This window comes from Rattus norvegicus, chromosome 1, assembly GCF_036323735.1.
Source record: "Rattus norvegicus strain BN/NHsdMcwi chromosome 1, GRCr8, whole genome shotgun sequence".
Lineage (NCBI taxonomy): Eukaryota > Metazoa > Chordata > Mammalia > Rodentia > Muridae > Rattus > Rattus norvegicus.
This window is the reverse complement of record NC_086019.1, coordinates 43,393,393-43,409,083: the sequence shown is the minus strand read 5'-3', so window position 1 is coordinate 43,409,083 and position 15,691 is coordinate 43,393,393. Positions and strand designations below refer to the sequence as shown.

Genomic DNA, 15,691 nt, shown 5'->3' with positions numbered 1-15,691 from the left:
GGGAGGGGAGGCGAGGGAAGGAGAGGAGAGGGAAAGGAAGAGGAGGGGAGAGGAGAAAGCAGAGGAGGGGAGAGAAGCAGAGAGGAGAGAAGGGGAGGGAAGGAGAGGGGAGGAGAAGAGGAATAAAGGGGATTTTAGTTTATTCTGTGAAGTAAGACACTACCAGGGTGAGGGCATAAACTGTAGAAATTCTAGTCTCTTTTTCCTTTGGTGGGGAATTGCTCCAGCTAGAACTGCAAGAACAGTCAAGAAAGGGCTAGACACCAGGTAGAAGGGAAATTTTTAAAGGTAAGTCTTTAAAGCACTTGCCTAATGTACACAGCCCCTGAGGTCGATATCCAGCACTGCCAAAAATGATTAGTAAATTGAAATAATAAAATATGCCAGGTATGGTACACGCCTTTAATCTCGGTGTTTGAGAAGCAGAGTCAGGTTGATCTGTGTAGTTTGAACCTAGCTTCATACTACATAGTTCCAGGCTAGCCAGGACTACATAGAGAGACCTTGTCTCAAAATAGGTAGAATAATTAAAGATAATTCATATTTCCCATGAGAACCGGGAACTAAATAGAAAATTACCTAACTTAACATTTCTTCCAACATGCTGCGTGATTTTTAGCCTGCTTTAATTTCTTCAATAATCTATGTGTACTCATTTTTTTACTTCCACGTTTATTCCACAGGCCTCCTCTTCAAATCATCTCATATTTATTTTAACCTCTAGATAACCTCTAGGGAAGTAAAAATAAATGGTGCATCAGAGGCACAACGAGTAGTCCACAGATGTCACAGTCACCTCTCTGTTGCTCTGGCTTCCACATACATGGATCCATCCAAACACAGGTCAAAAGTACACAGGGAGTACTGTCCAAACTATTCCACAAAGTAGAAACAGACGGAGCACTACCAAACTCCTTCTATGAAGCCACAATTACTCTTATACTGAAACCACACAAAGACCCACCAAAGAAAGAGAACTTCAGACTAATTTCCCTTATGAATATTGACGCAAAAATACTCAATAAAATTCTTGCAAACCGAATCCAAGAACACATCAAAATGATCATTCATCATGATCAAGTAGGCTTCATCCCAGGGATGCAGAGATGGTTTAATATTACGAAAATCCATCAATGTAATCCACTATATAAACAAACTCAAAGCTAATACCCACATGATCATTTCATTAGATGCTGAGAAAGCATTTGACAAAATTCAACACCCCTTCATGATAAAGGCCCTAGAAAGATCAGGAATTCAAGGCCCATATCTAAACATGGCAAAAGTAATATACAGCAAACCAGTAGCTAATATCAAACTAAATGGAGAGAAACTTGAAGCAATCCCACTAAAATCAGGAACTAGACAAGGCTGCCCACTCTCTCCCTACTTATTCAATATAGTTCTCAAAATCCTAGCCAGAGCAATCAGATAGCGAAAGGAGGTCAAAAGGATACAAATTGTAAGGGAAGAAGTCAAAATATTACTATTTGCAGATGACATGATAGTGTACTTAAGTGACCCCAAAAGTTCCACCAGAGAACTACTTAACCTGATGAACAACTTCAGCAAAGTGGCTGTGTATAAAATTAACTCAAACAAATCAGTAGCCTTCCTCTACTCGAAGGATAGACAGACTGAGAAAGAAATTAAAGAAATGACACCCTTCACAATAGTCCCAAATAATATAAAATATCTTGGTGTGACTTTAACCAATCAAGTGAAAGATGTGAATGACAAGAACTTCAAGTCTCTGAAGAAGGAAATTGAAGAAGACCTCAGAAGATGGAAAGATCTCTATGCTCATGGATTGGCAGGATTAATATAGTAAAGATGGCCATTTTGCCAAAAACAATCTACAAATTCAATGCAATCCCCATCAAAACTCCTACTCAATTCTTTATAGAGATAGAAAAAGCAATTTTCAAATTCATTTGGGATAACAAAAAACCCAGGAAAGCAAAAACTATCCTCAACAATAAAAGGACTTCCAGGGGAATCACCATTCCTGACTTCAAGCAGTATTACACAGCAATAGTCATAAAAAACTGTACGGTATTGGTACAGAGACAGGCAGATAGATCAGAATTGGAGACCCAGAAATGAACCCACACACCTATGGTCATAGCAGCATTATTTATAATAGCCAGAAGCTGGAAAGAACACAGATGCCCTTCAATAGAGGAATGGTTCAAAAAAAATGCGGTATATCTACACAATGGAGTGCTACTCAGCTATCAAAAACAATGACTTCATGAAATTCATAGGCAAATGGATGGAACTAGAAAATATCAGCCTGAGTGAGGTAACTCAATCACAGAAAAAAATACACTTGGTATGCACTCATTGATAAGAGGATATTAGCCAAAAAGCTCGAATTACCCAAGATGTAATCCACAGACCACAGGAAGTTCAAGGAGAAGGATGACCAAAATGCAGATGCTCCCACTCCTTCTTAAAAGGGGAAAAAAATATCCATAGGAGGGGATATAGAAGCAATGTTTAGAGCAGCGACTGAAGGAACGGACATTCAGAGCCTGGCCCACATGTGGCATATATATACAGCCACCAAAACTAGATAAGATTGATGAAGCTAAAAAATGCATGCTGAAAGGGACCGGATATAGATCTCTCCCGAGAGACACATCCAGAGCATGTCCAATACAAAGGTCAATGCTAGCACCAAACCACTGAACTGAGAATAGAACCCCCGGGGGGAATTAGTGGAAGTATTTAAAGAGTTGAAGGAGCTTGCAACCCCATAAAAACAACAATGGCAACCAACCAGAGCTTCCAGGGACTAAACCACTACAGAAAGACTATATATGGACTGACCCAGGGCTCCAACTGCATATGTAGCAGAGAATAGCCTTGTTGGGGCACCAGTGGAAGGGGAAGCCCTTGGTCCCTACAAGGTTGGACCCCCTGTGCAGGGGAATATGGGGGTGGGCAGTAAGGGGGATGTATAGGGAAAATACCTGTATGGGGGGGCGGGAGGAGAGAGGATGGGGACTTATGGACAGGAAACCAGGAAGGGGAATAACATTTAAAATGTAAGTAAAAAAATATATCTAGTAAAAAAAATTTTTTAAAATACGCAGAAATTAGATGCAGAGTCTCTCCTTGTAAATTCTTGTAAATAATTGTGCGCCATTTTGATTGTATTAAGTATTGGAAGTAATTTAGAGATAACCTAAAGTCTATGAGAAGATGTGTATACTCAACTGTAGTATTTTACATAATGACTTGAACATCCACAGATGTTAAGTATGGGGCTTCTGAATTGGATCCCCCATAGATATCAAGAGATTATTAACTATAACTCAATAATAGAAATATTTAAAAGATATATCCTTAAATCCTAGGGTTAGGAATTTAGCTCAGTGGTAGAGCGCTTGCCTAGCAAGCGCAAGACCCTGGGTTCGGTCCTCAGCTCCGAAAAACAAAAAAATTGTTTTCCTATTTCACAAATAATTTTAAAAGAAACCAGAGAGTCAAAAGATAGAGTTGCATGCCTGGGACTGCATATTCAATTGCTTCTGAAGCCAGGATCTTAGACATCTAAACCGAGCCTGAGTCTTCCTTCTACTGTTTTGTGATTTTAAAAAAAATCTGAAGAAAAGCAACTCAAGTGAGGAAGAGTTTAGTTTTTCCGCTGGTAGTTTAAGGGTGTTGTCTTCATTTTGGGTACTATTGCTGTGAGGAGACACCATGACCAAGACAACTCCTAAAAAAGACAACATTTAATTCAGGCTGGCTTACAATTTCAGGGGTTTAGTCCACAATCATCATGGTGGGAAGCATGGTGGCATAGCCATAGTGCTAGAGAAGGAGCTGAGAATTCCACACCTTGATCTGAAGGCAGCAGAAAGAGACCGTGTGCCACACTGGGCATAGCTTGAACGTAGGAGACCTCAGAGCCTGCCCCTGAATATACACTTCCTCTAGCAAGGCCACACCTACTCCAACAAGGTCATACCTCTTAATAGAACCACTCGCTATAGGCCTATGGGGGCCATTTTCTTTCAAACCACCACAGTCCCTAGCTTTCATTCTAATCAAGAAAAATCTCAACAGTGTTAAAGAAAAGAGACTATTGAAAATCCAATGTGTATATTTAACTTCTGACGTTAACTTCTGGACGCTAGGAAAGATGTGTGTGGCTTGTGTGGGCTAAGCGATGACTTTTAATACAGCTGGATTTTTTAAACACACTGTAATATTTGTGCTGTAGCTGTACATGTGCTTAACAGGCAGTAATCCTTCATTTCACCCTGCCCAGTGCCACCAGGGCTGAGTAGGCAGACCATGCCCAGAGGACCCCTGAGAAGACCTTCACTTCAGTTCCCACCCCAGTACCCAAACAAAATGACTGCTAAAGATTTCCAAACAATATATTTACTACATGTGATAAAACACATGGGATTTTTTTTTAGAGGAGGGGTCTTACAGTGTAGCCTGGCTGACCTGGATTTTACTATGTAAACCAGGCTGAACTCTAAGTCAGAGATCCTCCTGACTCTGCCTCTTGAATTCTGAGATTAAAGGGGGACCTTAAATTTAAGCAAAACAGTAGCTAGAGTTTGTAGACACAGGCACCCGGCTGTGTGACTACTTCCGCCTCTTACATACATCTGGACTTTAGTAAAAATAAAATTTCCTACCTCAAAAGTAGAGCTTTGGAAAGCAGTCTGGAGGTTCTTTCTGGGGCCATCAACGTGTCGGGAAAAGCACTTGACAGTATTTTTTGATAGTAAATCATCAGAGTAATAAATAGTTCTATGAATGAGCACTTTATTAAAGAACTCGGGTTTTTATTGCCCAAATTTTTATTTTACAGTTTTTATGATGCTGGTAGGAACCTGGAGCCAAAGTGGATGAGTTTCCAGAGTCACTCCCAAGCAAAGACACTTATATAAGAAAAGAAATTGCTTTTTTTTTCATGTTTCATGCAATATTACGGCATGCTTTCTCACTAATCTCCTACTAATGTCCAGAGACGCTTTTTGAAAGTTAATGCTCACTAAGGAAGTTGTGTGGCTGTTTATTATTGTTCTTCCACTAATAATCCCTGCCAACACCCTCCTGTGATGCTGTGACCGTCATGCAAAGGGGATGATGGATAAGAAGTAGAGCATGTGGTGATGTGGGTTCGGGTCCCAGCCTTGCAACTGATAACTGGATGAACCTGAATAAACCTCACAACCTCACCGAGCAGCTAGCGCCATTACTGTGGTAATAGTACAGCAAGGTAAAAGGTACAGGAAGTGGACACACCTCCAGGAAGTGAGCACACCTCTTGGAGAACGTGTGGTCCCTAAGCACTGTCCCTTGACAAGTAGAACCTAAACTCCCTAGGGAAGCGAGTGGTTTGGACTGGCAACCTGAAAACTACAAGTGAGCCTGGGATAGCCTCTATCCTGAAAGCAAGGAAGCATGAAAGTGTTGCCATGCAGGGTCACAGGGCCATCTCAAAGGAACTTCATATGCAAAAAGCTCAAAGAATTTAAATTGACAGCAAAACAATGAAAATAGTTGTGTGAGAATGAAAAAGAAACTGTTTTTAATAGAGTTATAGCAGCTGAGCAGTCATGTATCCATATTCTGGGTTGTGGATCCTTTAAGAAAACCAAGGTAGCAAGCAAGAGAGGCCTGGAGGGAAGGGGAAAAAGAGAAGGAGAGAGAGAGGGAGAAGGAGAGAGGCGGGTAGCTGATATAGGTGGGATTCTAAACATATAAATAGTCTAGCATATAAATATAAATTTGCCACTGCTGAGGGGGTAGTTAATCCAGGAAAGAGTTGATGAATGCAAATGTTCCAAGGAGCGAAGATAAAGAGTATAGCTTCATGGTAGACCTCTTGACTAATATGCAGGAGGCCCCAGGTTCAATTCCCAACACCACAGGCAAAAAGAGAAAGTTATGACCTCATAATTGTTACCTGACAGATATCTCAGGTAACTACAGAAAGAAAAAATACACACACACATATACATATATGTAATATATATACACACATACACACACACATATATATACATACACATATATATACACATATATACACATATATACACACATATATTATATATACACACACATATATATACACACACATATACACACACATACATATACACACACATATATAATATATACATACATATATATTATATACACACACATTTATATATATACATATATATTATATATACACACACATATATATACACATACATATACACATATATACACACACATTTATATACACACACAGTTACACTAAAGAGACCAGGCTAGTATAGAGCATGCACCTATCATCCCAGCCTTTGGAAAGCTAGGGCAGGAGGAATGCTGCACATTGGAGGCCAACCTGGAGCCACATAGCAAATGCTTTCAAGCAACCTATCTGCCTATCTACCATCTGTCCATCCACCTATCCACCTATCCCTCTCCCTCCTTCCCACTGATCTCTCTCTCCTTCTCTCCTTCCTTCCACCCTATCCTATCCCCCTCCCTCTGCTCTTTACTCTCCTTCTGCCATGTGAGGCACATCAAAAAGGTGACATTTACGAGCCAGGAAAAAGACCTCAGTCATGCCAGCACCTGACTTCACACTTCTGGTTTACTATAGTTTAAGCCATCCACTCTGGATGTTTTTGAATTTTTATTCTCTTATATTTTGGTACTACTGAGAATTAAACCCAAGGCCTTGCTAGACTCACAGGTTCTCACTCTGCTGGATCTCTAGCCAAACCTGTGGCACTAGGTTGTAGCAGCAGAAGCTATCTACAAGATGCTAATGATAGTGACAGTCTTTGCTTTTGTGGGGGCGTAGGAGGGCAGGGGGAGGGGATGTGGGGAGGTAATAAATCACTATGAATCACTGTCAAACCCAGGGATGTCACTGTAGATAAGGAAGGTATGAGGAAGAAGACCATTGGACCTTCTTCTGTCATGGAGCCTCTCTGGAACACATAGTCACTGCCTAACCAAAAGGTCTCCATCTATGACTAGAGCCACAGCACATACCCTAACTGGCTGCATCAACTTTCTTTAGCTGTTAGAAGGTAGTGGGTATTATTAACCCAATAATAGACTTCTTGATCACATAATTTAAAACACATTAAAAGTTTATACAATGTTAAATATATGGAGTTTAGTCTCACATTCAAACAACCACTAGCTAGTTGGAAAAGATTAAGTTATTCATTCTATAAATAAAAGTTCATAATTAAGAGTCATGTCCTTACATTGACACCTCTCAGAATTACTGTGTCTACACACTTGGATCCATCCGGATCTAGTGTTTTCTAGGATTTTGCTTTATATGACAGGTGACAAATGAAAAGTTATATAGGATTGTTGCAGTTTACATGAGAAATGGACCTCTTAGGTTCATCTATTTCTATACTTGGTCCCAGTTGAAGATACTGTTTGGGGAAGTTATGAAGCCCTTCTGGAGGAAATATGTCACTGGGGATTTGAGGTTTTATAGCTGGCCCAACTTTCGGTTTCCTCTCTTTCTGCTTCCTGTGTGTGGATGAAATATGATCGGCCTTCCTCCTGACCATCAGGTGGGGTCATACTCCTGCTGCCATGCTCTCTCTGCCATCATGGACTGGATCCCATCTGGAATGGTAAGCCAAAATAAATGCTTTCTCCCCAAAACTACTTTTTTGTGAGGGTATTCTATCACAGCCAAAGAAAAGCGACTGAAAAATTCTTTATAATGGCCTTAATTATTACAGTATTTAGTATATTGTCATTTTATTAAAAGTAAACCTATAGGGCACTCAAACTTCAGGAACGCTGTGATCCAGACTGTGCCCGGATCTAAAGGGACCCAGTCAAACAGTTCCCTGCACCCAAAACCCATGGGCGGGAGAGCTACACTTTCAGAGGGGCAGACACGCCTGGGAAGCCAGAGGAGACTACTCTTTGCCCACATTTCTGACTCTAGAGGAAAACACCTAGCACCATCTGGGCCCCCTGTGCACAGGGTCCCGAGAGAAGGCAGGGCAGGCCCTTCTGGTTGCTGCCCTCACGGAGAGCTGAAACCCAGCTGCAATGAACGACTTCAGACCCGAGACCAGAGGTAAGACCAACTTTTCTACTCCAAGTGAACTGCCTGGTATACTCAAGACACACAAAGGCAAAATTCCTCTGGGACCAGACACTTCCGGTTTCTACCTATGGCCCGAACCTCGCTGATCCCGGCCCACAGCTCCCTGCTCCCAAACCCCGTGGGAGAGAGAGCTCACCACCCGGACACGTGGGCATTCCTGAGACTGCAGGGCAGGAGAGACCTCCAGTACTGCCCACCCTTAACCACATCCATGGTCCAAGAGGAAACTGTATAGGACCTCTGGGAGGAGGAAGATAAGGGCACTCAAGCTGCAGGAATGCTGCGGTCAAGACTGCGCCCAGATCTGAAGGGACCCAGTCAAACAGTTCCCTGCACTCAAATCCCGTGAGAGGGAGAGTTAGACCTTCAGAGGGGCAGACACATCTGGGAAGCCAGAGGAGAATACTCTCTGCCCACATTTCTGACTCTAGAGGAAAACGCCAGGCGCCATCTGGGCCCCCTGTGCACAGGGACACGAGAGAAGGCAGGGCATACCTTCCGGTGGCTACCCTCATGGTGAGCTGAAACCCAGCTCCGAGGAGCAACTTCAGAACAGGGACTGGAGGGAAGACCAACTTTTCTGCTCCAAGTGACCTTCCTGGTGGACTCAGTACATACGCCCACAGGAACAGCTGAAGACCAGTAGACAGGAACGACTACATGCCTGAAAGCAAAACACTCTGTTCCAATAACTGACTGAAAGAAAACAGGAAAACAGGTTTACAGCATTCCTGACACACAGGACTATAGGATGGTCCAACCTATTCTGCTATTCAGAAATAGCAGAACAAGTTAACACCAGAGTCAACATGATGGCAAGAGGCAAGCACAGGAACTAAAGCAACAGAAACTAAGACTACATGGCATCATCGGAGCCGAACTCTCACACCAAAGCTAACACCAAATATCCAAACACACCAGAAAAGCAAGATCTAGATTTAAAATCACATATGATCATGATGAAGGAGGACTTCAAGAAAGACATAAAGAACTCCTTTAGAGAAATGCAGGAAAACATAAATAAACAAGTAGAAGCCTATAGGGAGGAAACACAAAAAAAAAAAATCCCTGAAAGAATTCCAGGAAAACACAATCAAACAGGTGAAGGAATTGAAAATGGAAATAGAAACAATAAAGAAAGCATAAAGGGAGACAACCCTGGATATAGAAAACCAAAGGAAGAGACAAGGAGCCGTAGATACAAGCATCACCAATAGAATGCAAGAGATAGAAGAGAGAATCTCAGGAGCAGAAGATTCCATAGAAATCATCAACACAACTGTCAAAGATAATGTAAAATGAAGAAAGCTACTGGCCCAAAACATACAGGAAGCCCAGGACAAAATGAGATGATCAAACTTAAGGATAATAGGTATAGAAGAGAGTGAAGACTCCCAACTCAAAGGACAATTAAATATCTTCAACAAACTCATAGAAGAAAACTTTCCTAACCTAAAAAAAGAGATGCCCATAAACATACAAGAAGCCTACAGAACTCCAAATAGATAGGACCAGAAAAGACACTCCTTCTGTCACATAATAGCCAAAACACCAAATATACAAAACAAATAAAAAAATTTTAAAAGTGGTAAGGAAAAAAGGTCAAGTAACATATAAAGCAGACCTATACCAATTACACCAGACTTCTCACCGGAGACTATGAAAGCCAGACGATCCTGGACAGATGTCATAAGATGTTCCTAAGAGAACACAAATGCCAGCTCAGGTTATGTATCCAGCAAAATTCTCAATTAATATAGATGGAGAAACCAAGATATTCCATGACAAAACCAAATTTACACAATATCTTCCTACAAATCCAGCACTACAAAGGATAATAAATGGAAAAGCCCAACATAAAGAGGCAAGCTACACCCTAGAAGAGGCAAGAAACTAATCATCTTGGCAACAAAACAAAGAGAAGAAAAGCACATGAACATAATCTTGCCTCCAAATACGAAGATAACAGGAAGTAACATTCACTATTCCTTAATATCTCTCAACATCAATGGACTCAACTTCCCAATAAAAAGACATAGATTAACAAACTGGATATGCAATGAGGACCCTGCATTCTGCTGCCTACAGGAGACACACCTCAGAGACAAAGACAGACACTACCTCAGAGTGAAAGGCTGGAAAACAACTTTCCAAGCAAATGGTCTGAAGAAGCAAGCTGGAGTAGCCATTCTAATATCGAATAACATTGATTTTAAACTAAAAGTCATCAAAAAAGATAAGGAAGGACACTTCATATTCATCAAAGGAAAAATCCACCAAGATGAACGCTCAATCCTAAATATCTATGCTCCAAATACAAAAGCACCTACATACATAAAAGAAATCTTACTGAAGCTCAAAGCACACATTGCACCTCACACAATAATAGTAGGAGATTTCAACACCCCACTCTCATCAATGGACAGATCATGGAAACAGAAATTAAACACAGACATAGACAGATTATCAGAAGTCATGAACCAAATGGACTTAACAGATATTTATAGAACATTCTATCCTTAAAAAAAGGATATACCTTCTTCTCACCACCTCGTGGTACTTTCTCCAAAATTGATAATATAATAGGTCATAAAACAGGCCTCAACAGATACAGACAGATGGAAATAATCCCATGCGTCCTATCAGACCACCACGGGCTAAACATCGTCTTCAATAACAAAAAGGAGAGAATGTTCACATATACATGGAAGTTGACCAGTGCTCTCTACTCAATGATAACCTGGTCAAGGAAGAAATAAAGAAAGAAATTAAAGACTTGTTAGAATTTAATGAAAATAAAGGTACAACATACCCAAACTTATGGGACACAATGAAAGCTGTGCTAAGAGAAAAACTCATAGCTCTGAGTGCCTGCAGAAAGAAACAGAAGAGAGCATATATCAGCAGCTTGACAGCACACCTAAAAGCTCTAGAATAAAAAGAAACAAACACACCCAGGAGTAGTAGAAGGCAGGAAATAATCAAACTCAGAACTGAAATCAACCAAATAAAAACAAAAAAGACTATACAAAGAATCAACAGAATCAAAACCGGTTATTTGAGAAAATCAATAAGATAGATAAACCCATAGCCAGACTAACGAGAGGACACAGAGAGTGTGTCCAAATTAACAAAATCAGAAATGAAACGGGAGACATAAAAACAGAATCAGAGGAAATTCAAAAAAATCATCAGATCCTACTACAAAAGCCTATATTTAACAAAACTTGAAAATCTGGAAGAAATGGAAAATTTCCTAGACAGATACCAGGTACCAAAGTTAAATCAGGAACAGATAAACGATTTAAACAACCCCATAACTCCCAAAGAAATAGAAGCCGTCATTAAAAGTCTCCAAACCAAAAAGAGCCCAGGCCCAGATGGGTTCAGTGCAGAATTCTATCAGACCTTCATAGAAGATTTCATATCAATACTATCCAAACTATTCCACAAAATTGAAACAGATGGAGTGCTACAGAATTCTTTCTATGAAGCCCCAATTACTCTTATACCTAAACCACACAAAGATCCAATAAAGAAAGAGAACTTCAGACAAATTTCCTTTATGAATATCGAAGCAAAAATACTCAATGAAACACTTGCAAACTGAATCCAAGAACACATCAAAAGAATCATCCATCATGATCAAGTAGGCTTCATTCCAGGTATGCAGGAATGGTTTAACATGTGGAAAACCATCAATGTAATCCACTATATAAACGAACTGAAAGATAAAAACCACATGATCATTTTATTAGATGCTGAGAAAGCATTTCACAATATTCAACACCCCTTCATAATAAAAGTCCTGGAAACAACAGGAATTCAAGGCCCATACCTAAACATAGAAAAAGCCATATACAGCAAACCAGTAGCTAATATTAAACTAAATGGAGAGAAACTTGAAGCAATCCCACTAAAATCAGGGACTAGACAAGGATGCCCACTCTCCCCTACTTAATCAATATAGTTCTCGAAGTCCTATCCAGAGCAATCAGACAACAAAAGGAGATCAAAGGGATATAGATTGCAAAGGAAGAAGTCAAAATATCACTATTTGCAGACAATATGATAGAATATTTAAGTGATCCCAAAAGTTGCACTAGAGAACTACTAAACAGGACAAACACCTTCAGCAAAGTGGCTCGATATAAAATTAACTCAAATAAATCAGTAGCCTTCCTCTACACAAAAGAGAAACAAGCCAAGAAAGAAATTAAGGAAATGACACCCTTCATAATAGTCCCAAATAATATAAAATACCTCGGTGTGAATTGAACCAAGCAAGTGAAAGATCTGTATGATAAGAATTTCAAGCCTCTGAAGAAAGAAATTAAAGAAGACCTCAGAAGATGGAAAGATCTCCCATGCTCATGGATTGGCAGGATTAATATAGTAAAAATGGCCATTTTACCAAAAGTGATCTACAGATTCAAGGCAATCCCAATCAAAATGCCAATCCAATTCTTCATAGAGTTAGACAGAACAATTTGCAAATTCATCTGGAATAACAAAAACCCAAGATAGCTAAAACTAGTCTCAACAATAAAAGGACTTCTGGGGGAATCATTATCCCTGAACTGAAGCAGTATTACAGAGCAATAGTGATTAAAAAACTGCATAGTATTGGTACAGAGACAGACAGATAGACCACTGGAACAGAATTGAAGACCCAGAAATGAACCCACACACCTACGGTCACTTGATTTTTGACAAAGGAGCCAAAACCATCCAATGGAAAAAAGATAGCCTTTTCCACAAATGGTGCTGGTTCAACTGGAAGTCAACATGTAGAAGAATGCAGATCGATCCATGCTTATCACCCTGTACAAAGCTTAAGTCCAAGTGGATCAAGGACCTCCACATCAAACCAGATACACTCAAACTAATAGAAGAAAAAGTGGGGAGGAATCTCTTAACACATGGGCACTGGAGAAAATTTCCTGAAGAAAACACCAATGGCTTATGCTCTAAGATCAAGAATCGACAAATGGGATCTCATAAAACTACAAAGCTTCTGTAAGGCAAAGGACGCTGTTATTAGGACAAAAGGGCAACCAACAGATTGGGAAAAGATCTTTACCAATCCTACAACTGATAGAGGGCTAATATCCAAACTATGCAAAGAACTCATGAAGTTAGACTGCAGGGAGACAAATAACCCTATTTAATAATGGGGTTTGGAACTAAACAAAGAATTCACAGCTGAGGAATTTTGAATGGCTGAGAAGCACCTAAAGAAATGTTCAACATCTTTAGTCATAAGGGAAATGCAAATCAAAACAACCCTGAGATTCTTCCTCACACCACTCAGAATGGCTAAGATCAAAAGCTCCAGTGACAGCAAATGCTGGCGAGGATGTGGAGAAAGAGGAACACTCCTTCATGGTTGGTGGATTGCAGACTGGTACAACCACTCTGGAAATCTTTCTGGAGGTTCCTCAGAAAATTGGACATTGAACTGTCTGAGGACCCAGCTATACCTCTCTTGGGCATATACCCAAAAGATGCCCCAACATATAACAAAGACATGTGCTCCACAATGTTCATGGCAGCCTTATTTATAATAGCCAGAAGCTGGAAAGAACCCAGATGCCCTTCAACAGAGGAATGGATACAGAAAATGTGGTACATCTACACAATGGAATATTACTCAGCTATCAAAAACAATGACTTTATGAAATTCATAGGCAAATGGATGGAACTGGAAAATGTCATCCTGAGTGAGATAACCCAATCACAGAAAAACACACATGGTATGCACTCATTGATAAGTGGCTATTAGCCCAAATGCTCAAGTTACCCTAAATGCACAGAACACATGAAGCTCAAAAAGGATGACCAAAATACGGATGCTTCACTCCTTCTTTAAAAGGGGAACAAGAATACCCTTGGGAGGGGATAGGGAGGCAAAGTTTAGAACAGAGACTGAAGGAATACCCATTCAGAGCCTGCCCCACATGTGGCCCATACATATACAGTCACCAAACTAGATAAGATGGATGAAGCAAAGAAGCGCAGGCTGACAGGAACCAGATGTAGATCTCTCCTGAGAGACACAGCCAGAATACAGCAAATACATAGGTGAATGCCAGCAGCAAACCACAGAACTGAGAACGGGACCCCCGTTGAAGGATTCAGAGAAAGGACTGAAAGAGCTTGAAGAGGCTTGAGACCTCATATGACCAACAATGCCATCCAACCAGAGCTTCCAGGGACTAAGCCACTACCCAAAGACTATACATGGTCTGACTCTGGGCTCCAACTGCCTAGGTAGCAATGAATATCCTAGTAAGATCACCAGTGGAAGGGGAAGCCCTTGGTCCTGCCAAGACTGAACCCCCAGTGAATGTGATTGTTGGGGGGAGGGCAGTAATGGGGGGAGGATGAGGAGGGGAACACCCATATAGAAGTGGAGGGGGAGGGGTTAGGGGGATGTTGGCCTGGAAACCGGGAAAGGGAATAACAATTGAAATGTAAATAAGAAATACCCAATTTAATAAAGATGGAGAAAAAAGTAAACTATACATGTAATACATAGAAGGCATTATATATATATATATGTATATATGTATAAATGTACATACACATGCACATTGGATAAGTCCAGAAAGATCAATATTTTTACATGTGTTGTTTTTAAAGGCTAGAATTGCTCAGATTGCTTCTGCATAAACATGAGGATTTACATTTGGATCCCAGTATCTGTGCAAAATGCCAAGTGTGCATAGGGGAGGGTGGTAAGAGAAAGAGGGAGAGCAACAGGGAGGGGAGGGGAGGGAGGGAGAGAAAGACAGACAGAGAGGGTGGGAGAGAGAGAGAGAGAGAAAGAGAGAGAGGAAGAGAGAGAGAGAGGGAGGGAGAGAGAGGAGAGTTTGGCTAGTTAGTGAGCTCCTGGATTGGTGGGACACTCTGTCTCAAAAAATGAAGTGGAAAGAAATAGGAAAGCTCCCAATGTCTGCCTCCACCTGTGCATATACAGGCAGGCACGCAGGCACACGAGTGCACACACCATCATCAATCTCTAACCTTCACCTGTTCGTATACCGGCAGATGTGTAAGCGTGTGCATGCATGCACACCACTCAAACATACACACTCACACAAGTTAATTAAATAAAAAATAAATTATAACAAGTTCCCCCAGAGGAAAAGTGGATGGCTAGGGAGAGGGAGGAAGGGGAGGAATAGCCATTTAATATCTTTTGTACAAGAAGAATTTTGTATCTTTTAAATTTATTGCCTACATGTTCAAAATCTAAGAGTTGAAAATAAAAAACATTCTTATTATCTCATCAAAGTAAGCCATCCTGTCAGCAAATTCTTTAAAGTATTTTTCATTTCTCTTTTTGCAATTAGAAATATGTATCTAGCCAGGTGACGATGACACATGTTTAATCCCAGCACTTGGGAGACAGAGACAAGCGAATCTCTGAGTTTGAGACTAGCCTGATCTACAGACTGAGTTCCAGGACAGCCAGGGCTACACAGAGAAACTTTGTCTCCAAAAAACAAAAACAGCAACAACAACAAAAGAAATACATATTTAACTAAGTGTAAAAAA

The 15,691-nt window shown here is 40.6% G+C and overlaps 1 protein-coding gene across 6 annotated transcripts in view; it reads right to left on the bottom strand.

The window, feature by feature from the left end:
• Positions 1-15,691, bottom strand: part of Ccdc170 (coiled-coil domain containing 170) — a 107,183-nt gene that overhangs the window by 49,109 nt on the left and 42,383 nt on the right. The gene's annotated exons all lie outside the window — the stretch shown is intronic.